General features: G+C 65.6%; 1 protein-coding gene across 13 annotated transcripts in view; it reads left to right on the plus strand.

The window, feature by feature from the left end:
• The first annotated feature begins 16041 nt into the window (after positions 1–16041).
• KIF1A (kinesin family member 1A) overlaps positions 16042–20787 on the plus strand; it is a 65228-nt gene continuing 60482 nt past the window's right edge. For 12 of the 13 annotated variants that reach the window (XM_054570394.1, XM_054570396.1, XM_054570401.1 and 9 more), the window contains exon 1: positions 16042–16151. The gene's annotated coding sequence lies outside the window, so the exon portion shown is untranslated. Of the gene's footprint in view, positions 16152–16805; positions 16934–20787 lie in introns of those variants that run through there. The other variant, XM_054570395.1, reaches the window with a different exon arrangement.

The raw sequence follows: 20787 nt of genomic DNA on the forward strand, positions 1-20787 counted from the left end.
GCCAGGCACGGGGGAGCACCCTGGGGGTGGGGGCACAGGGGGGCGTGTGTGTTTTGTTCGCAAACAGGTGCCCTGTGCTAATATCACGGAGGCAGCTGTTGCAATGACGGGGCGTTTCCTCAGGCCCAGAGCCCACGGGGGGCCAGGCCCCTGACAACAGCGGGGAGCGCGGTGGGTGCCGGAGCTCCGCCCCCCACGTGCTGGAGGTAAGGGCCACCTGGCCAGGCAGACCAGGAGGTTCCGGCCTCGACACCGAGGCCAGAGGCAGCGCCCGCCTGGGAGCGGCGGGTCACACCTGTGAGGATCGGCCAGCCCCCGGCCTGCCTGGCCAGGGCTGCGGGCCAGCAGCCCTGGGAGGCGGCTCTGGGAGGGGCGCACAGTCCAGACCAGGACCTGGAGGCTATTCTGCACCCCCGCTAGGCAGGACCCCCAGGCCCTGCTCCCCGAGGACCAGGGTGTCCCAGCTTCCCGGGTGGCGCGGGAACCCATGAGCTGCTGCTACCACACTGGGCTGCAGGAGTCTTTCTTTTTCTAAAAATTAACTTCTGTCCTGGACGGGTGGTTCAGTGGGTTGGAGTGTTGTCCTGTAGCCAAAAAGCGGGTTCGGTCCCTGGTTGGGGTGCGTGCAGAAGGCAGCCAATGGATGTTTCTCTCCGTTTCCCTCCCCGCCCCCAAACCAATGAAAAATGTCCTTGGGTGAGGATAAAAAAGTTATAAAAAATTAACGTGTGGTTTTCCATTGGTGACATGAAACGCGCCAACAGCTGCTTTAGCCTGTAGGCGGCGCCTGCCCCCACCCAGCTGCGTTATGAGGGCGGATGGGTGCCCCTGCCCCGGGCGCTGTGGGCCCCTGTGGCCGCCTCTGCTGGCAGCACCGCATCGGGCGCCTCAGCCGGCTGCCCAGCCCTCCCAGGTGGCCCCACGATGCTGAGTTTAAATGTTGGGACACGCTGGCGGAGGGGGCCTCAGAGGTGTCCCCTCAGGCAGCTCCCCGCCCCGGTGGGGAGGGGCTGCCGCGAGCAGCAGGACCCGCCCGCCTGGCCTCAGGGGGGGTCCGGGCCCAGGCGCCCCACCCAGGTGACCGCTCGGTGGCAGCAGCGCGGCTCTGCTGGGCGAGGGTCGCTGGAGACCTGTCCCACTGAGAGGTCCCTGGTGAGACCCCGCGTCCCCGGCCCTCTGCAGAGCTGCCGTGAGAGGGGACACGTGCCACCGTTCTTGGCATCACTTGTTGACGAGCCCGCCCCCGGCACCTACCCTTGGCCTGACGTTGCCTCCCCCGGGCCCAGGGAGCCCCGGGTGCAGGACGGGAAGGGCCGGGGTGCGCAGCGCCTGCGCCTGCGAGGAAGGGCCTGAGCCGGGCCGGAGGGCTGAGCCGGGGCAGCCGTGGTAGGTGTGGCTCCAGGCATCAGCGCCACGATGACGCTGAGGGGAGACACGGTGGTTCCCCCGCCCCGCGCACCTGTCCCCAGCCGCAGGGGACCTGCCCGCCAGGCGGTGTGAGGAAGGACCCTCAGGGACAACAGCAGACGCCGGGGGCCTGGCAGCTGGACCCAGGGCCCCTGGTTCCTAGGCCCTGAGGCCCCGCCGCTGTGCCAGGGTCCTCCGGGCCGCTCCCACGTGGGTGCTACCTCGTTGGCCATGTGACGGCGGTGACCGAGGGCTCGGACTGCGCGATGCCCCCCGAGAGCACCGTGGGCCGCACCTCCCCCCCGAGCCCCCCCCCCTGCTGCCGCCGGTGCCCCCCGGGCCTCTGGGAACCCACTGGGCCCACTTCACCGAGAGGCGAAGGGGCGCCTTTGAGTTGCTTTCATAGTTTTGTGTCCTGCGGGGGGTCGGGGGGGTCTTTTTAACTGACACGCGAGCTTAAAACCCTGCTTTGAAAGGAGCAGCGCCCGGGTCTAGAACCGCCCAGGTCCTCAGTCTCTCGCAGCCCAAACCCAGGGCGGCGGCGGTCGGCGGTTGGCATTTCCCGCTGGTACACCTCAGGGGGCGCCGGCTGCCAGCTGTTCTGGTCCTGTGTTGCATTCTGTCCCCTGTGCCACGAGCTGCGGCCTCCTCCCTTCCCCATCCCAGGGGAGGCTTCGCTTTCTGCTTCTCCGGTCACGCCTTCCTGTGTTCACCATCCTTCTCGGTCACGCTTGTGCGAGCAGACGATGTTGAGAAAGCCGGTGAGAGAACGCACAGGCGGCGGCCGCGGTGGCCTCGGGGGATGGGCAGCACCATAGCACCCAGGGGGAGGGGGTTCTGAGCCAAGAGCCAGGTTAATGGGGGGACAGGGTTCGGGGTGCACAGTGGACCCGGCCTGGGGAGCTGGGCACAGTCCGGCTGGAGGAAGGCCCGCTGGGGTTTGTCTCAAGAGCCCCCCGGAACTGCGACGTCACCGGTGTCAGGGACAGATCACAGCTAGGAAAGGGAGGCACCTCCCCCAGGTGACCTCCTGCACCGGGAGGGCAGGGGTCCCAGGCACGGACATCGGAGGCCGAGTCTGACTCGGCAGGACTGGGCGGGCCGAGAAGCCGCTTTCTCTCCAGCAAGAATCAGCAGGGAGCCCAAGGAGGCCGGGCAGAGGGAGGCTTCCCCTGACTCCAAACGCTTGTGCTTGGGCCCCGCCGGAGACAGAGAGTGTGGGGGGACCGCGTGCTGGCACCGTGGGGCACAGGGACCCCAGCAGGGCTGTGCTCTGGGGTGAGCCACGCAACAGTGAGCCCCCGTGGCCCGAGTCTGCGGGGACACGCAGCGGCCGCAACAGGCAGCAGTGGCAGAGACAATCACAACTTGAAAATGTCTTTGATGTGGGTCCTGAGGGACATTCTCCAGCCCGACTCACTGTGAGTGTGAGCCTGCTGGTCCCCCGCCGGCCCCCGCCCCCCGCCTCACACACGCGCACCCGACGCCCTTGTCTCCTCGATCGGGGGCCCGGCCCTCACCCTCGCCTGCCTGATTTTGCCCGAAGTTTAAAGCAAAGCCCAGACTCTGTGCAACCTCACCCACACCTCCCGGCGTGCGCGTGAGTGGACGTTCTCCCACGGAGCCTCAGCGCCACGGCCTCGCTCGGCGAAACCGGAATGGGCTCCTCGACATCACCTAGTGGCCTGTCCAGAGACAAGTGTCCCCACTGCCTGGGACGGGTCCTTGCGAGGGCAGCGTGGTCCATGCTGGTGGGGATCCCCCCAGGTCCTGGCCTCGCGTGTGGCTGGGGCAGGTCGCTTGCAGGTGATGGTGTTCCTCAGGCTTCCGTGGGGACACGCCTCAGAGCTTGTGGGGACCGCGTCCCGGCTCCGGAGGCCGCGTGGGACCCAAGGCTCTGCAGTTACAGGCCCCACCCCTGCCCCGGCAGGGGGAGCTCCGGGGCTGCAGGCCCCTGCCGGACGCCCAGGGCTCCTGCTGCCGGCCGGCCTCCGACCCTGTGTCTCTCCCGGTCCCCCGCCTTCAGGAGTCTCTGGGCAGAGGGGACGGGACAAAGGGAGCAAGACAGGAGGGTGGCCTTCCCCCAAGGCCTGACCTTCGACCCTGCGAGGTGTGGCGCCCAGGCTGCACCTGATGTCCTGGTGGGAAATGTGGGGAAGCTCCGCGCAGGGTCATCCCGGGTCAGAGACGCCCGTCTTCAGGGAAGACCCTCCCCTGCTCAGTTCCTCTGCCAAGTCCGCAGCTCAGGCCTTCGCCCAGCTGTGCTGGAAGCCCCGGGGGGCAGCTCCCAGCCCTCGCTGCCCCCCGTCTCTGCCCTGGGGGGCCCTGGGAGCATCCGCACACGCCTCCGTGCTGCCCCCACCGCAGACCGGGCACGTGCGGCTGGAGGGGTGTCGGGGCTGCCAGCTTCCTGCTGACCAGCGCCCTGCACTTGCCCCTGGGGAGCTGTCCCCGGGGGCTGCCAGGCCCCGGGGCTCCAGACAGGGCCCGGGGGGCTGCCGGGGGGGCCTGGGTGGGGACGGCACTGGAGGGGAAGCTCCTCGTGCTGCTGGCAGGAGCACGGGCCCAGGGGTCCGGGGGGCTGCGGCGCCTCCTCTGCCAGGTCCACCTGGGGGGGCTGAAATCAAAAGCCCAGGGTGGGGGGGCAGGTCCCCGCTTGCCCTCGCTGTCCTTGTCCTGGGCACATCACAAGACTGAACTCAGCCAGTCCTCCCATCCTCTCGGAGACCGACGGGGAGACTGAGGCACGGAGTGGGGCGTGGCCTGCCCAAGGCGCCTCCCGGAGCAGGGGACGGCTGGCCAGGCTGGGGCGGGGGTGGTGGCAGGGCCCCCCCTCTCCGTGACAGGTGGGGGCTCCCAACGCTTGGCCCAGGCGGGGTCTTCCGGGGAGGCGGGTTCAACAGAGGAGGGAGCCTGGGCCAGGCAGGCCCCCCGCCCACACCCCGGGGGACAGGGCCTGGACTTTGGGCTTCTCGCGATGCCTGCCCCTTCAGGAGCACCTTCCTGGCCTTTCCTGTCTCTTCTAGACGCGCTCTGGGTTCCACCTCCTGCTCCCCGGGTGTGGCTCAGACCTCGGTGCCACTGGCCCGCGTCGCGCCCGCACTGCCCAGCAGAGGGCGCCGCTCCCCCGGCAGGGCCATTGGGCCGGCCTCCGTGTCCCGATACTGCGTGCACCCCGCCTCCGCACGCCCCCCCATTTCACCCGCCTTCCCCACGGCCGCGGCATAGCGGGCCTGAATCCGCCCCAGAAAGTGGTGCTCGGCGTGGCCAGCCCACGAGACTCCGTCCGTCCCGGTGGAAGCTCAGCAAACGCACCCACCTCGGGGCTGGACCGGCCTCCGGGCTCCTCCCACGTCCTCTGGGAAGACAAGCGAGGAAGCCGCTGATCCCCAGGCGCCCTCCTCCAAGGTCGGCCTGTCGGCCAAGATCTGAGAAAAGATTTAATTTCAGCCACTTCTGCTGCCAGTTTTGCTTTTGCCGTGTCATCTCCTGACCGCGGTGTCGGAAGGAAGCCGCTCCTGAGCTGCGCTTCCCGGGGCCCGGCGGCCCGAAGGCCCTCGAGCGCGCCCCCGTCAGGCGGCCATGGGCAGCCGGCCTCAGAGTCGGGAATTCGCTCGCTGCCGCACCTGCACGTAGGGGCCCGGACAACTGATTCCTTGGGGGAAAAACGAGCGCATCATCGCGCAGAGAGAGACAGATCTGGGGGAACAGACAGGAACAATCCGACCGCGGCACACGGGGGGCGGGGAACGACTCGGGCACAAAATTCTGCGCCCAGGCGCGGCGTCGGAGGGACCCGTGTGGGGGGGAGGGATGTCACCCGTGTTGACTGTGGGAGGCCCACGCGGCCGGCGGTCACGGCCCCTGAGCCCGATGCAGCGAGATGACAAAATGAGCAGGGAGGCCGTGCACACGTCAGTGCAACAGAAACGAGGCCTCTCGGGGCTGGTCCCCCCGCCGCTGCCCGTGGCATCCGCCCCGGTGCCTCCGCAGCCGCCCAGGTTCCTGGGCCCCCACGAGGCTCGGGCAGGAAGCAGAGATTTACAGGTGCAGGTGGCGGAGCGGCCCCGAGCCAAGGAGTGTGGCTCCCCACGGCGGAGGGGCAGGGAGGGACGCCCCGGAGCCTCCGGACGGGCATCGCCACACCGGCCTTGATCTTGGCCCGGCGAGGCCGCCGCCCTGGGCCACCCAGGCTGCAGGAGAACACGTTTCTGTGGTGTGAAGCCAGCCTGTTCGTGGAAGTTCCGGGGGCCACAGAAACGAATGCACACGGGTAAAAAGAAGGCATCCCAAGGGTGGGGGCAAATACACACACGCACAGCGCACGCTCCGGCTCGCGCACTGGCAGGGGGAGGCGCAGGGGCGCCCTGGGCACGGTGCCGTCCCTCAGCCCCCGTGTGTCCCCAGCCCTCGTCCTGCTGGATTCGGGCGTCACCGAACCCTGCCTCTGGGCAGCTCCGTCGTGTTTGGGTTCGAGACTGGGGTGCGGCCGCGTCTGCCGGGCTGTCCTCACCGTCCCTGGTGCCTCGTATTCTGGAGAGACCTTCTGCAGCCCCAGGCAGTGAAAAATAGAGTGTTTTTTTTTTTGGTAGGACAAAAATAACCAGAAATTTTATTTCTTATTTCAGGTTTTGGATCCAGTTGAAATTCCTGCCCTAATAGGTCCTTTATTCAACAAATGTGGTTCAGAATATTGAATTCTCCTATGGGTTTAGAATGTGACCTTCATCATAAGCTAAATTAATTTATATCTTTTTTTTACCTTCTTGTCCGTTCCTTTGCCAGTGCAGGGCTGTTTGATTTTCACGGCGTGAAGGCTGACTCGTCGTGCGGACGGCCCCCTTCCCTTAGCCACTCCCCTTGTTTCACCTCGGTTTTAGCTCCACTCTCACTTGCTTTGCCAAGATTAAGTTGAGGGTAAACTTACATTCCTAAAATACTCTTAGGATTTTTATGGATATTGCATTAAATTTATGATACGTAGTCTTGTGTTTCAGAAAAGTATTACATCTCTCAATTATCCAGATTAATTCTATGTCTTCCATGACCTTTTATAGTGTCTTAAAATAAAATAACTTACATCTATTTATTGATAAATTTATTTATAGGTATTTGAAATTTTTCTTGTGGCTGTGATTGGAATCTGTCTTCCATTATATGTTTAATATGTTTTTAAATACATTGAAAGTTTTCAAAATCCACGGACCCACCATTAGATTTAACAAATGTCAATATTTTCCGACATTTGCTTCAGATGTTATATTTTCAAAGACATAAAATGCACTGCCCTGACCAGTGGGGCTCAGTGGGTTGGGCATCGTCCTGCAAACCCAAAGGTCGCCAGTTCAATCCCCGGTCAGGGCACAGGCCTGGGTTGTGGGCCGAGTCCCCAGCAGGGGGCGTGGGTGAGAGGCAACCAATCCGTGTATCTCTCCCACATCACTGTTTCTCGCCCTCTCTTTCTCCCTTCCTTCCCCTCCCTCTAAAATTAATAAATAAAATATTTTTTTAAAAGTTAAGTATATGTTTTTTCTATACTCAGCAGTTTCCCTTCCAGGTATTCATTCAAGAGAAACTGAAACTATACAAGGCGGGGACCAAACAAAACCGCATGATTATCTCCTGGAGGGCAGACCCCTTGGAGGGCAGGCTTCCCCCACTGGGCGAGCGAGCGAGCTCGGAGCCCACCTGGATCAGTGCGCCAGCTGGTGGTGTTGTGAGAGGTTGCATTTGGCTTCAGTGATTTTTTTTAACACTTTCAACACGTGTGTCCATTTGACGGTGGGTAATAAATGAGCGCGCCTGCCCACACCGCACTGAACGTTCAGCAGTTTCTGACCAAAAATGGCGTGACCCCCGTGCCCCACCCTCCCTGTTCACCCGATCTCTTTTTTTGTTTCCCTGGATGAAAAAAAGTCTTCAAAGGGAAACGTTTTGCGACGTGGAAGCGGTGAAACAAAAAAACGGCAGAAGCTCTAAAAGGCATCAGAATCGATGAGTTCACACACCATTTTGAGCCGTGGAGAAAATGTCTCGATCAGTGCGTTGCATCACATGGGAAGTGATTTGAAGGTGACCGAAGTTTAAACATGTAAGAACACATACTCAGCTTTTTATAAATACATTCCGGAGTTTTGGGGCCCCACCTCATGTACGTCCCAAAGCCTCGTACGGGAAGGGATGTCCCAGCCGTGCTCCACCCCCTAGGTTCCAGCCTAGGTTCACCGGTCCCCCCACCCCAGGCTACGGAATCATTCGGGGTTTCCAGCCTTGGGTCTCCGTCTGTTCAGGCGGCTGTAACAGACACCCCTAAGGAGGCGGCTTAGAAACAACAGACGTTCTGCTCACAGCTCTGGAGGCTGAAAGCCCAGGACCAAGGTGCCTGCAGACGCCATGTCGGGAGGGGACCTGCTTCCTGGGCCACAGGCAGCGCATGGTCCGCCTGAGTCCCCCGCGGCGGGCGGGGCCGCGGCTCCGTGTGGCCCGTTCGGGGACCGCGCCCATGAGAGCTCCACCCTCGCGGCCCAGCCGGCTCCCAAGTGCCCTTCGACCCCTCGCACTGCGGCCAGGGTTTCAACGCATGAATGGGGGCGGCATCATTCTGTGCAAAGCACCTTGTGAGAGCATCTTGATAATGTATTTTTAGAAAACTACCTATTTTATGTAGACTTTCACTTTTCATATATTTATTTTCAAATGTATTTCGGTCGTTCCATCCTCTTCTCATTTTCAAAGAACCAATCCTTTATTTCCCCATCTAATTTTTGTTTTCTGTTTCATAACGTCAGGTGTTGCCCTAGTTTCTTCGGCCTTCTGTGGTGTTCTGCTGTTTGTGCTCAGGGTTCCGAGGCTGGGCGGGCGCGCGATCCTTTCCAGCCTTTCCTGGGGCCCTGTGTCCGGGCGTTTAAGGCCCCGCCTCCCCCAGCCCCCCAGCCCCATGGCCACGGCCCGCCGGTTTTCAGAAGAGCACGCCGACTCTCCCTCGCAGACAGGGTGTCATTCCAGCCACACTCCCTCGCTTTGTCAGGTAGCAGCGAGGAACGTGCGGCCAGAGGGACACAACGCAGGGCCCCCGCGAGCGCAGCCTGACACGGAACGTACTCCAGGCGGCGCGGAGCCAAAGGGGACGTGTCTCACTGATCAGCTCGGCAGCCCTGAGCCCGTCCGATCAGACTGCGGGCGTCCGCCCGTCACAGCCGAGAACGCGCGGAGGGAGGGGGGTCCTGGAGACTCTGTGCTGTGGAGAGGGGCCCCTGTAGCAATTCCACTAACGAAGACAAAGAGCCTTCACTAGCTGAGAAAGAAAGGCTTTGTAGCTGCACACTAGTCCCAAGGCTTAGAGGGGGGGCAGAGGGGGGACCTAGAAGCTGCCTGAGGTCTGTAACCTCTGAACCCCAATAGCCGGCGCACTCAGATTAGCTCAGTGTCCCCTTGTAGCTGTGGCTCAAGTGTATAAAACAGACTCACTAACCATTGTATTTCCTCCACACGTGGGTGTTCGGACGGGCCGGTGCCTGCTTGCAGCTTCGTGCTCGTGTGTGTTTCATGGATACACTTGCTACCTCATTCCCACCGCACACCTTTGTCTCTTGCTGAATTCGTGTTTTGCGAGTGAGACAGGGGCTGACAGTCTCGGGGACCCTGACTCAGCCTCTCCTCCGTGACAAGTGGCCAGCAAGCCTTTGAACTTCCTCAGTGTTGGACTTTCCCCCGGGATCCGAGGACGTGGCCTGTGCGTTCCTTCCGTGAAGGATGTATCGCTGTCCCGGGGCGTTCCAGGCAATGTTCGCGGGCTTCAGAGAAGGGCCCGCACGTCCTCAGCGAGGGCGAGGGCAGGAAGCAGGGGGCGCCCTCGGGTGCGGCTGCGGCGGGGGCTTCTAGGACCCGCTGTTTTCTCAGGGTGGGCAGGGGCCCAGGACCCACTGAGGAGAGAGAGCCGGCAGTCCGAGGCGTTGGGAGTCCTGGCGAGCACAGCGTGGGCGGGGGGGGGGCCCAGATGCGGCGAGGGCCGGGGCTGACTGTGGAAGTGGGGGGCAGGTCCCACCCTGCACACCCCGGGCACTGCCGTGCGCCCCCCGCCCCCTGGGCTCTAAGTTCCTGTGGGAGCATCTGCCTCTCTGTCCTCAGTAAGACTGTAGGCGTGAGCTGGGCAGGACCGCGTCTGCCCAGGCCCTCGGCCGTGGGGCACCTGGCAGAGTGCCGGGGCCTCCCATGCTGCACCCCGGGGCCCCTTCTCTAGCCCCTCCCCTCCCCCCCTTGGGTGCAGGCTCACAGCAGGTCTGGGCCCAGGGAGCCCCAGCCTGCCTCCTTCCCGCAGCCCAGCCCGGCGTGGGTGCTGGGGGCCCTGATGCACGAGCCCCGCCCAACAAACAGCACAGCCGGCACCGGGGGCTGCTCTTCCCTCCCCCACCCTGCGAGCCCCGGACCCAGCGCGGAGCTCAAGGCCCTTTGAGGGGCCGTGGAGGGGCCCCGAGGGGAGAGAGCGGGGGCGGGGGGCATGTGTCGGGGATGTTGTTGACTCCTGAAGAGTCAGCATTTCCTTCTGGTCCAGGCACTAGGGAGCCGCTGGAAGCAGCTGCCCTGCGGACGTGGGTCCCCACAACGGGCCCTGGTCCCCGCCCAGCCACCCGGGTGCCGGCGGCTGCTGGCCAGGCCCTGAGTCAGCACCTGTCGCCCAGCACGTGGCCGCCAGAGCCCAGCAGAGCTGTGCTCCCGCAGGGCAGGTCCCCGGGGCCCCCAGACCAGCCGCCCGGCGCCCCTTCCCTGGGGCCCTGCCAGCCTCCACCTCGCTGGGTGCGGATCTCCAGCTCTGCTCCGCCCGCCCATGGCTCCTGGTTCCTGAGTCTGGGGCCAGGTGGGCAACGACACCGTGTAACGCCGGTCCTACCCGCCGTGTGACTCGGCAGTGAGGCGAGACCAGGGTTTGGTAGGCGGCACGGTCTTCTGCCCCGCCCACTGTCCCACTCGGGAACGCGCCTCCATTGATTGGGGGCGGGGGGCGCAGCCGCCGGGAACATGCTCCCCACTGGGCCCTGGTCCGCTGGCCGCTGCCCTGCTGCTCTGGCCCCGAGAAGCTGCTGGCGTCCTGGAAAGAGTGTTTGGCCAGAGGTCTGGCTTGGACGGGCCTCAGGTCCCCTCTGACCCTCAGGGGCCCCTCCAACTCTCTCAGCCTTGGTTTCCTCATCCGTAAAATGGGGGTGACCATCGTGCCTCCCTGTGCGGGAGGGCGTGCGTGACCCGAGCTCAGCTCTTCATAAAGAAGCGCTCTGCCAATCTCGTGCCGGGCTGCAAGGGCCGGGCACCCGCGCTCGTGTGCGGCCGGGGCAGGTGTCTGCCCGCTGGGCCGGGGCCGTGTGCCCGGCCTCCCCTCTGGGCTGCGACGTGGCCGCTCCGGCTGAAGGCCCCAGTCAGCGCAGACCTGGCCGGGCCTGCCCGGCCGCAGGCCGCCTTCAGGTCAGCCCGGGGGAGAGCCCCAGCCCTCGGGCCGAGTCTCTGGCCAGCTCCTGGACACCAGTGCCCCCGCGCCCACCGGGCCAGTGACGGGGGCCTGCTGGGCTTCCTCGCCCTGCGTTCAGGCCAGCGGCTGGTGCCTGGCCCCCACCCCGCCTTGGCAGCCCCAGGTTGGCAGGAAACCTGCCCGCACCATCACCGCGGTTCCTAAATGCTCTGCACATGTGCTGGCCTACCCTGGGGAGCTGGAGCCGCACCCTCCCGCCCAGGACTGTTCATGCGCGGCTTGGCGATGCGTCGTCCTGCCTGTCCCCTCAGAGCGCATCGCCCGCCCTTAAACATGACCTGAGACTCCTGGAGGATGGAGCAGATGAGCATCCAGGGGACGGGAACGCTCCCAACAGTGGTGACGGCAGGAAGGCTGCCTGGAGGAGGCATCCCAAAGGCGTTCAGGAGCCCAGGGATTCTCAGTTTTAGGGAAAGGCCACAGAAGCTAAAGAGAAAGTGTGGCTCGGGGTGGGCGAGGCCTGCTGTGGGGCAGCGAGCCTGGGGACGCAGCCGCCATGAGGCAGCTGAGGGGCCTCAGCCGGGGCGGGGGGGTGGGGGTGGGAGCCCTGGGGGTGCAGGGACCAAGGCCCGGATCGGGGAAGCTGTCCAACGCAGGCCGTTCTTGGGCTGGGACCTGCTCGGCCGGCGGAGCGACGCTGGGAAGGAAAGGGTCCTGGCTGGGCCGGCAGGACCCCGCCTGGGCACCAGCCCGGAGACCTAGAGCAACCCTTTCCCTTCGTTTTCCCGAATCGGACTCAGTTTCCCATCGTGAAAAATGCATTTTGGGATCAGGGAACACCCAGCAACGCGGCTCGAGCTCACGGAGCCCCCGTGCTTCGGTCTCAATTCAGGGCCTGGTCCCTGGACTTCGCGGGCCGCCCTCGCGGCAGCCTGACGCCTGGGCCCAGGGCCGCGCTGGACACGCCCCGCCGTTGCTATGGCAGCATCGTTGCCCGGCGACGCGGGGCTCCGGGCTGGCTCTTAGGGCGTTGCTACGGCATTCGAGGGGCGGGGCCTCGGGTGAGCGGGCCCTGGCCCGCAGGTGGTCCCGACCGCGCGGTCCCTGCCTGCGCGGCAGCCCCAGCAGAGGAGCCCAGGCCCGCGGCGGGTTCCCGGCGAGGCTGAGGCCGGGCAGACGCCTCCACACCCCGGGGCCCCTCCGGACCCCCCCGCCCCGGCTCCGCAGACCTGCACGTTCCCTGTGGCTCCGCGCACTTTGCCCCCCTCACTGCTGTCGTGATGGGACCCTCCGTCGCAGGCTCGGACCGCAGGGCGCCGCTGGTTTCCCCGGGGGCCTCGCAGCTCGCGATGGCCGGCCATTCGTCTCACCTGCCCCTGCTTACTGTTCCCGCCGCTTTTCGCGGATCCCTTTCGTTTTCCAGCTTCCCCGTCACTTCGTCTATAAAAAATGACAGCTTTGTTCCTTCCTTGCCGATAATTTTCCTTCCTAATGTTTCTCATTTGTAGTGGCAGCTGCTAGTCCTTCTATGAGCCACGGCGGTGGCGTGGCCGATCCTCAGAGTAACGGGCCCCCTGGGCTGGGTCCCCACCGCGGCTGCCCCGTGCGCCCGGCCCTGGTCCCCGCACTTTGCTGGCGAACGCTCGCTGCCCGGGTCGAGGCAGGACGTGAGGGGTCGTTTCCAAACCAGGGGACACAGCGGAGGGGACAGGCTGGGGCGCGGCCTGGAGGGAGGGCATCAGAGCATGGAGGCAGAAAGCGGCCCCAGGCCCCAGGCGGAGCCGCCGGTGCAGCCTCCGTGCCACCTGGCCGACCGGACACCTGCCCGGGGTTTAATGGTCAGCCTGGAAAGTCCTGGTCAGCCGGTCCCGAAGGCCTTGCCATCCCCAAAGGACGGCGGCCCAAGCCTGGGACTGTCCACCTTTGGTGGACGCAGCTGGGAGGAGCTCCTTCACTGCTGGAGGGGACTCAGCAAAGCCGGCTTGCTCGCGGGCTCCACCGGCGCGTTTCGTTGTTAACAGGGGGCTGGAAAAGCAAGGGCGTGCGCCGCTGCGGGGCTGCGACGGGGAGATTTCAGAGTTGAGTCCAGTCATTTTGATGGAGGGGGCGGGGGCATTGAGTCCTGCCGTCAGCAGAACATAATGGCAACACTAATTCTCCATACAACTACTATTATAGTAACCACTAGTTACTATAAATGTAAATAAATTAAATTCCAATTAAAAGGTACAGATGAGATTTAAAAACGTCAGCGATGGGTTGAAAGAGATACACTCATAAAAAGATACAAAATTTAGAACAAAAAAGCTGGCAAAGACATACCAGACCAATAACGAAACTGGGTTGACATCTTAATATATGACATTCACATGTGAGGCAAAAAATAAAAATAGAAAAAACCCAACAACAGAGGAGGCCGCGCCCGCGTGCTGATGGCCGGGCCGCCGATCAGGACCGTTCTGACGCCTGAGGCATGCGGCTCGCCGGCCCGAACTGCGGGGAGAAAAGGTGCTACGACCGTTGCAACTAGAGATTTTAACTTAAAAACAATTTCATAGCGCAGGTAGACAAAAATGAGCAGAATCTCCAATCCTGAACTATTAAATACGTGCAAAACTCTACATCCATCAGAGATGCAGAATATTCACAGGCCACGTGTGAGGCCCCAAAGAAGCCTCGCTAAATTCCCCGGGGGAAATGCCACGCAGACTGAGCTGCTACCCTCCCTTGCGCTTCTAAGCCCCGTTTGCCCCAGGTCCCCAGAGGCTGCCCTAAAGGGGCTCGGTCGCGGGTGCCCCTGCCCTCCAGCTGAGTTCAGCCAGAGGGGGCACTACTGCATCCTTGAAGGAAGGAGAGTGAGGGCCTCTCCTGCACCCCTCCAGGCTGGCTGCACCCCCAGCGGAGGCCTCGGCTCCCCCGGGCCACGCCCCCTTCCTCGCCACCCCCTAGGCCACAGGCCCCGGTGCCACTCGGCTTGTGGTTCCCTACCTGCTGCCCACACCTCTGTGAATAGTCCCTTTATCAAACACTTCTCAAATTACCCAGGTTGAGCGTGCCATCTGCTCTCTGCCAGGATCCTGACGGAGCACAGGCTTTGCTCTCAAACAAGAATGCAATTGAATCAGAAATTGAATCAGGTACCAAAAGATTATAATACAAGAAACCCTATTGGAAAGTAAATAACATTATTAAATTGCCCGTGGTTGACAGCACCAGGGGCATTAAGGGATGTTCCGATCTGAGTGGTGATGAAAGCGTTGTGCGTCCCGATCGGCGAGGCTCCGCGCCGTCATTCTGTGTAGCGAAGGCCGCAGCTTTGAATGGATCTGTTGGAAAATTAGAAGGTTTAGAAATAAATGAGAAACGCACTCAGCTCATATCAGAGCAACAGACCAAAGCCAAAGAGCGCAGAGAGAAGGAAATACTGCAAAAGGTAAGGACAGAAACAAATGGGATAAAGGGAAAGATGAGACGATCAACAAAGCGAAATGTTAGTCCTCGAAAATGTTTCACAATATTACAAAAGAAAACTGCAGCCCTGGCGGATGTGGCTCAGGGGTTGAGCACCTGCCAGAGCATCGAAGGGTCGCTGGTTCGATTCCCGGTCAGAGCGCATGCCAGGGTCGCGGGCCAGGTCCGCGGCTGGGGGCGTGCGAGAGGCAACAGACCCTGTCTCTCTCCTCTTTCTCCCTTGCTTTCCCTCTCTCTAAAAATAATTAACAATAAAATCTTTAAAAAAGAGAAAATGCAAATAAAATACCAAATGAAAAAGGAGGAAAAAAAGGACAGAAACAATAGGTACAAGAATAGACATGGTACTATTCTTTAAAACCTCGATGATACGGATTAATTCTTAGAACCACGTAAAAATGACGATTTTGGCTCAAGTAGAGAACTTGCCGGGATGAATGAGTATAATAAAGCTGGAAATGATAAAGACTCCACCCCACCCCCGGGGGCCCAGATGGTTTGTCTCCGTTAAAAGCCTGGAGGAAAAATAATTTCTCGTTTAGGCAGGTGGTCCCAGGAAATAGAAAAGTGCGGCGCTGTCTAGGGGGCTTTGGAGGGCAGGGCGGTGGAGGGGGGTCTCCTCTGCGGACGCTCTTTTCACGGCACAGGCCACGCAGACGCTGCAAACCCGAGAGCCGCGCCCCCTCGCGTCGGGGCTGCGGGAGGGGGAGACGGCCGCCCGTGCGGAGCCCCCGGGGGAGCCGGGTCGGGGTTGAGCCCGGGATACGAGGGCACGGACGCGCGGGGCTTCCAGAAGGCGTGACGTCACCGCCCCCACCGCAGTCCCTGCGGGCGCGCTGGCCGCGGCTTTGCCGAAGTCCCCGAGCACGGGGCGGCGGGTGGAGGCCAGTGGCGCACACGGGGACGCCAGCCGGTCCCGATGGCCCGAGAGGGACTGGAGATTGACGACGGCAGGGTTTGCCGGTGCGGGCCCAGGGCCGCGTGTCACTGGATGGCCCGGGGGAGTCAGGCCGGAGAGACGGGCCAGGAGCGGAGGGGCGCGGGCGCAGTCTCCCCAGTCCTGCCCCGCGGAGGAGGCGGCGGGCCCGCGGGCCCGGGGCCTGGGTCGTTCCACCGGGAACACTGTCCGCGAGGCTCTGGTCCGGCCCAGCGCTCTGACCGAGCCCACCTGCTACGCCCGAGTCCGTGTCCCCATCCGGCTTCTGCTGCCCTCCCTGCGGCAAGGAGCCCCCCCACGCCAGTTTTGCCCGCCCCCCCGCGCGAGGTCACGTTTGTGCCGTTGGCTTCGTGGGGCAGGCAGAGCGGGATTTCACGTTTGCAAGTGAAAAGCGTCAGGTTCGGGGGACCCCGCGCGGCTGGGTCGGGGCCTCGGCGTTGGGCGCCGCCAGGCCCGGGTTCTCCGCCCGGTCACGCGCGCGGGGGCCGCGCCGGGAAGGGGCGCCTCGTCCCAGCCCGGGGGTCAGACCCCCACCTCTCCATCCAGCGCGTCGCAGCGTCAGCGGTGATGTCACGGCCCCGACCCAGCCCCCTTTGGCTCCAGCCCCGTCCCCGCGGCCGCGACGCCCGTCCCTCTTCCCCCGGCAAACCAGCGGGCGGCGGGACTCGGGCGCCGCGCGCAGCCAACCAGCGCTGCGGGAAGAGCGCAGGGCGGGGCGGGGGGCGCGCAGCCCGTCACGCGGGGCCGCCTCCCACCGCCCAGTGCAGCCCAGCAGCGGCGACAGCAGCAGCAGCAGCAGCAGCAGCAGCAGCAGCTCGGGCTCGGGCACCCGCGCCCTGCTCGCGCCCATGCGGGGACGCGGCCAGTGACGCCGGAGAGGTAGGGCCGCCGCCAGCCTGGCCTCCTCCGCGGTGCCGGGCATCCCGCGCCCGCACCTGCTCCGACTGCGCCCAGCGCCCGTGTCCCGGTCGCGACCCGGGCCGCTGGTGCCGCCGGCGCCTTCCCTTCTCCTCCCTCCCCCGTCCCCGCGGATAACAATGGGGCAAATTCAGGGGTGTCCGCCCTTCATCCCAGCCCAGCAGGATGAAGCCCCTAGAAAGGCCCCGGCTCCGCGGGTCCTGCGGCGGCGGCGGCGCTCTCGGCGGGGACGGGAGGGGGTCGCGGGGAGGGGTGGTGAGCGCCGCCAGTGGTCCCTCGAGGCGCCCGCCGTCCCCCGCACCCCCCTCCCCCCGCTCCCCGAGAGGAGCCGCCGAGCAGGGATGCGGCCCGGGCTGCGCCGGACCGGCGGAGGCGGGCGGGAGAGGCGAAGAGGACGACGGAGGACGCGGATGGGGCCACCCTGGCGGTGGGGCGGGGGGGGCGCTGCGGCGGCCGGGGGGCGGCTGCGGCGGCTGGGGCGCGAGCTGCTGCCTTGGTCCCCGGGGTGGGGGAGGGCAGATGCTGATCCGAGAGCCAAAGACGCGCGCGGGCGGGGCGCGCGGGGGCTGCGGCGGGAGGGCCCGGCCGCCGGCTTCGTGCGTACTTGGGGTGCTGCCCGTCACCCCCACCCCGGTCGTGTCCTCTTCCCGAGAGACCCCAGATCCTCTCCAGAAAGATCAACGGCTTGGAGGGGCCGCCAGCGGACCAGGCCTGCGTCTGCGCAGCCAGCGCCCCAGTAACAGGTGTGGCCCGGCCGCGGGCGCGGAGGGGGCTGCGGGGCTGCGACGCCTCGGCCGCAGCGCTCCGCGCGCGGCAGGCTAGGCTGTCGGGGAGGGACCGTGCAGGCTGCGCCGTCGTCCTCCCCCTGTGAGCCGCGCGCCCTCTGGCTCTCTTGGGGGTGGAGGGGGGTCCGCAGTCGGCGGGGCTCGCGGCGGGCGGGGGACCGCGGGCTGCAGGGCCGGGAGGGGGAGGGGAAGGAGGGAATGCCAAGTCATGGGGCCTGCAGGGCGCGGGCGCGACGTCACCCCGGCGCGGACCCGAGGCGCGCCCACGATCTCGGGAATAGGGACATTTCCCCAGAGACCGGCGGACCCCTCCCCACACGGCCTCCCCCCACAGGGGGTGCCGCATTGTGGGGTTAGAGGGCTGCTGGCGCTGCCGCGTTGGATGGGGGGGGTGCGGTGGCCCGTCCTTGCCCTGGGGGCTCAGGCGCAGAAGTCACAGCCGACCTGTCCTCGCTGCCTGGTCCCAGCTGGCTGAGGGGCTGGGGCCCCGCCACCTTGCTGCCCGAGGCGTCTCCTCTGAGAAGGCAGCTCCGGCTTCACAGGGGCGCCGCGGGGTCCAGCTGGGGGGAGGGGGCTGCACCTGGTCGCCATTTTGCAGGTGTGGCTGTGGGGCAGGGCCACCAGGTTTGGAGCCCGTGCGCCTGCAGCACAAGGCGAGCGTGTGAGGCTGGCGGGAGCGGCCTCCCCAGGGTGGCCCACAGGGCGGTGAGGTGGGGATCCTCTGGGTGCAGGCAGAGCCCCAACCCCGAGGTTGCCATGCAGGGCCCTGCAGTGTGAGGCCAGCTGTGCGCGCCCCCCCAGCCCCAGGCTGCCCCTCGAGGCCTCGGCTGCAGCCTCTCCGCCAGGTGGGGACAGGTCCTGCCCAAAGCCCGGAGGTGGTGCCGGCGAAGCCGGCCTCATACCCAGACCTGCTGTGCGGAGGGGTCCAGACACCCGGCCTTGCCCTCCCGTCCTCCTTGGTGTCACCTCTGCTGCCCCCGGCTGACCGTGTCCTGTGGGAGCAGAGCAGAGAGGCCTCCCATGAGCCCTGGGGCGGTGGGATGGGTGAGGGAGGGACATGTAGGGGGCGGAGATGGGGGGCTGGGTGGCGGGGTGCAGGCCACTCAGCTCTCACTGGGCGGCCAGGGAGGGGGAGCTGGGCGTGGCAGGGGGCGCGTTTTGGTGGCTTCTGGGCACCACAGCACGGGGCGCGGGTCTGTGGAGGGGTTCCCAGCACGGGAACCGTGCCCTGGCCTTTGGGATTGACTGGCCAGGGCAGGTGCCCAGGTGACCCTGTGTGTCTGAGAGCCGGGAGGGCCTGAGCTGCCACCCCTGGGGCGCAGGGGGCTGGTCAGGGGTCGCTCAGCAGCCCGCGACCCCCAGGGTGAGCACACGCTGGTCCCCGGCACCACCCACGTCGTGTTCTTAGCTCAGGACAGGGCTCGCCTACCCGGTGGCCACAGGGAACCTGGTGTGTCACCTCCACTGTCCCTGTGTCCCTTTCATGCCCGGGAGCCTCTCGGAACCCTGTTGGGGCTGGGCCACGCCCTGCCGCGCACCGGCCGGCTTGGGGCTGTCCAAGGGCACCGCCAGGCCGGTGGGCAGTGAAGTCTTCTGTCCGTGCCTGTCCCCTTAGCCGGCCGCCCTCACCGCCGGGTCTCCCCCGGCCCAAGGGCATGCCCAGGGCTGGGGCCTGCGTCCCGCTGCCCCGCAGGGCCTGGCACGTGTGCCGTTGGATCCCTGATGACGACCTGGTCGTGTTCGACTCTTGACCCCAGCTGCCGGCGGAGCGGCGCTGGCTAACCCCGGGCACCCCCAGTCCCGTGCTGCCAGGACCAGCGAAGGAGCCATTGCATCGGGGTCGCGGGGAGGGTGGGGTCGCCTTCAGAGCCCGCTGACAGCAGAGGCTGAGCCTCCCGGCCCCTCGTGAGGCCGCAGTGTCCCCTCAACACCGCCCCGCACTTGCCTTCTCCCCAGCTTCCCCGCTTGGCCTTTGGAGAGGAAGCTGAGCCCCTTGCGGCCCGAGCGTCGCCCCCACCCGGACACTCTGCCGGGGGCTGGGCCGCTCTCCCCAGCCTCCCCGCCCTGCCTCTCCCCAGCTCTGTGGGTGGAGAAGGGCCCCCTCCTGCTCAGACTGCAGCTCCTGGGGGGTGTGAGGGGGCAGGCCCGGACCCCGCCGCCCGGGTCCCCTGCTCTCAGCCCTTGCCCTGCCCCACGAGGCCCTGGGGCTGGAGCGGCCCCGCACACACTCACCCACACGCAGCCTGACACCCTTGCATGCTCACCGCGCTCCACACCCCGAGCCCCAGTCTCATGCTCACCCCACATCGGCTCAGGCACGCGTGCGGAGTTGGCAGCGGCTCTGTCCCCTCAAAGGCTGCCCCCACCTTGAAACCCCCTGTGAGCACCCCCAGGGCGCCCCCATCCCCACAGGAGGTCGGGGGTGTGGAGGAGGAGCCGGGGCATTCGTGGGGTGCAGCCTGCAGTACACACACCATGCGGGCCCCTCACCCGCTGCCCCCAAGGCCCCGGGAGGCAGGCGGGGTCCGGTCCTCCGGGCTCGGAGGCCACGGCTCCTGCGAGGGCGGTGCCTTGTCAGGGAGGACCGGGCTCTCGCCGCAGCTTCTCCTGCCCTGCGGAGTTTTCTGTGGCCCCCGCCGCACCCCTCCACCCGCCCGCCCCGCCCCTGACCCGCACTCTGCACAGCAGGCGCCCAGGGAGCGCTGCCCCGGCTGGAGGGGGGCTCTGGCCCCAGTCGTCCGTCTCCTGAGGGCCCGGCCCAGTCAGGCTGTGGCCCCGCCAGGGTGCGGCCCTCTGTGCGTCTCCACTCGGGCCTGCCGGCTCCTGAGGCCGCGGCCTCCCTTCCCGGGGCCTTCTGCCGTGCAGCTCCAGGTTCTGTGGGCGGAGCGGCCCCCGCCCCCCCGCGCCGGCAGACCCCGCTCCCTCAGAGGCAGGCAGCGAGGCCCAGGGCTGCCCCAGGGGGTGTCGGATGTCCTGGGCCTCGGCCTCCATCTGCCATCGGTTCAGGCCAGGATGGTGTGTGGCAGGACTCGACCGTTAATGCCCAGGGCGGTGGAGCAGGGGGCCCAGGCTTCTGAGGGGCTGTCGTGGGGCTGAGGCCGGGGGCGGGGGGCGGTCACTCAGCGGCTTAGTGTCGTTCTCCGCCTGCTTCCGGGGCCCGGGCTGCGCCGCGCCGTGTCCCTGGTGCGGGAGGGTTAGCAGGCGCAGAAGACCAGGCCAGACCGGAGGGCCCACCCGCCTTGCCCGGTGTCACACGCAGGTGGGGCATTCTGGGTGTCTTCCTTCCCGAGGCCTGAGCGGCCTGTGTCCTGTACTGCGTGCGCTCCCTCTGTCCTCGCTTTTCCCCGGCTCCGTCACTCTCTCTCTTCCTGGACCCCCGGCCCTGGCACTTGCCCTCGTGCCCGGGCTGGAGTCGGTGTCTCGGACCCCAGAGCAGCTGCCTTCTCTGTTTCCGGCCTTGTTTTGCTGGAGCACATCCTTGTGTGACTGTCTCGAATGGCCGAGTGAGTGTGTCTCTGCTCTGTCCTTCCTTCGCTGGGTGGATGGTTGGTCACCCGGCACCTGTTTCTGGTAAACCCTTGCCCTCAGAAGGCTGGCGGCCCCGTCACCGCCAGCTGCTTCCCGTTGCTTCTGAGGCGTCTCTGCCAGCACCGCCTGCGTCCCCCCTGGACTCTCCGGGACGCCTCCTCCCTGCGGGGCTCCCGCCCGGCGGGGGCGGGCCCGCTGGCCCTTCTGGTGGGGCTCGGCCCTTCCGCACTCCCCCACGCCCCGCGCATTCTCTCCCCTGGACTCTGCGCTGCGCTCCTGCGTTC

Source organism: Pteronotus mesoamericanus, unplaced genomic scaffold, assembly GCF_021234165.1.
Source record: "Pteronotus mesoamericanus isolate MK-2021 breed Mesoamerican mustached bat unplaced genomic scaffold, CSHL_Meso_final contig_203, whole genome shotgun sequence".
NCBI classification, from domain to species: Eukaryota; Metazoa; Chordata; class Mammalia; order Chiroptera; family Mormoopidae; genus Pteronotus; species Pteronotus mesoamericanus.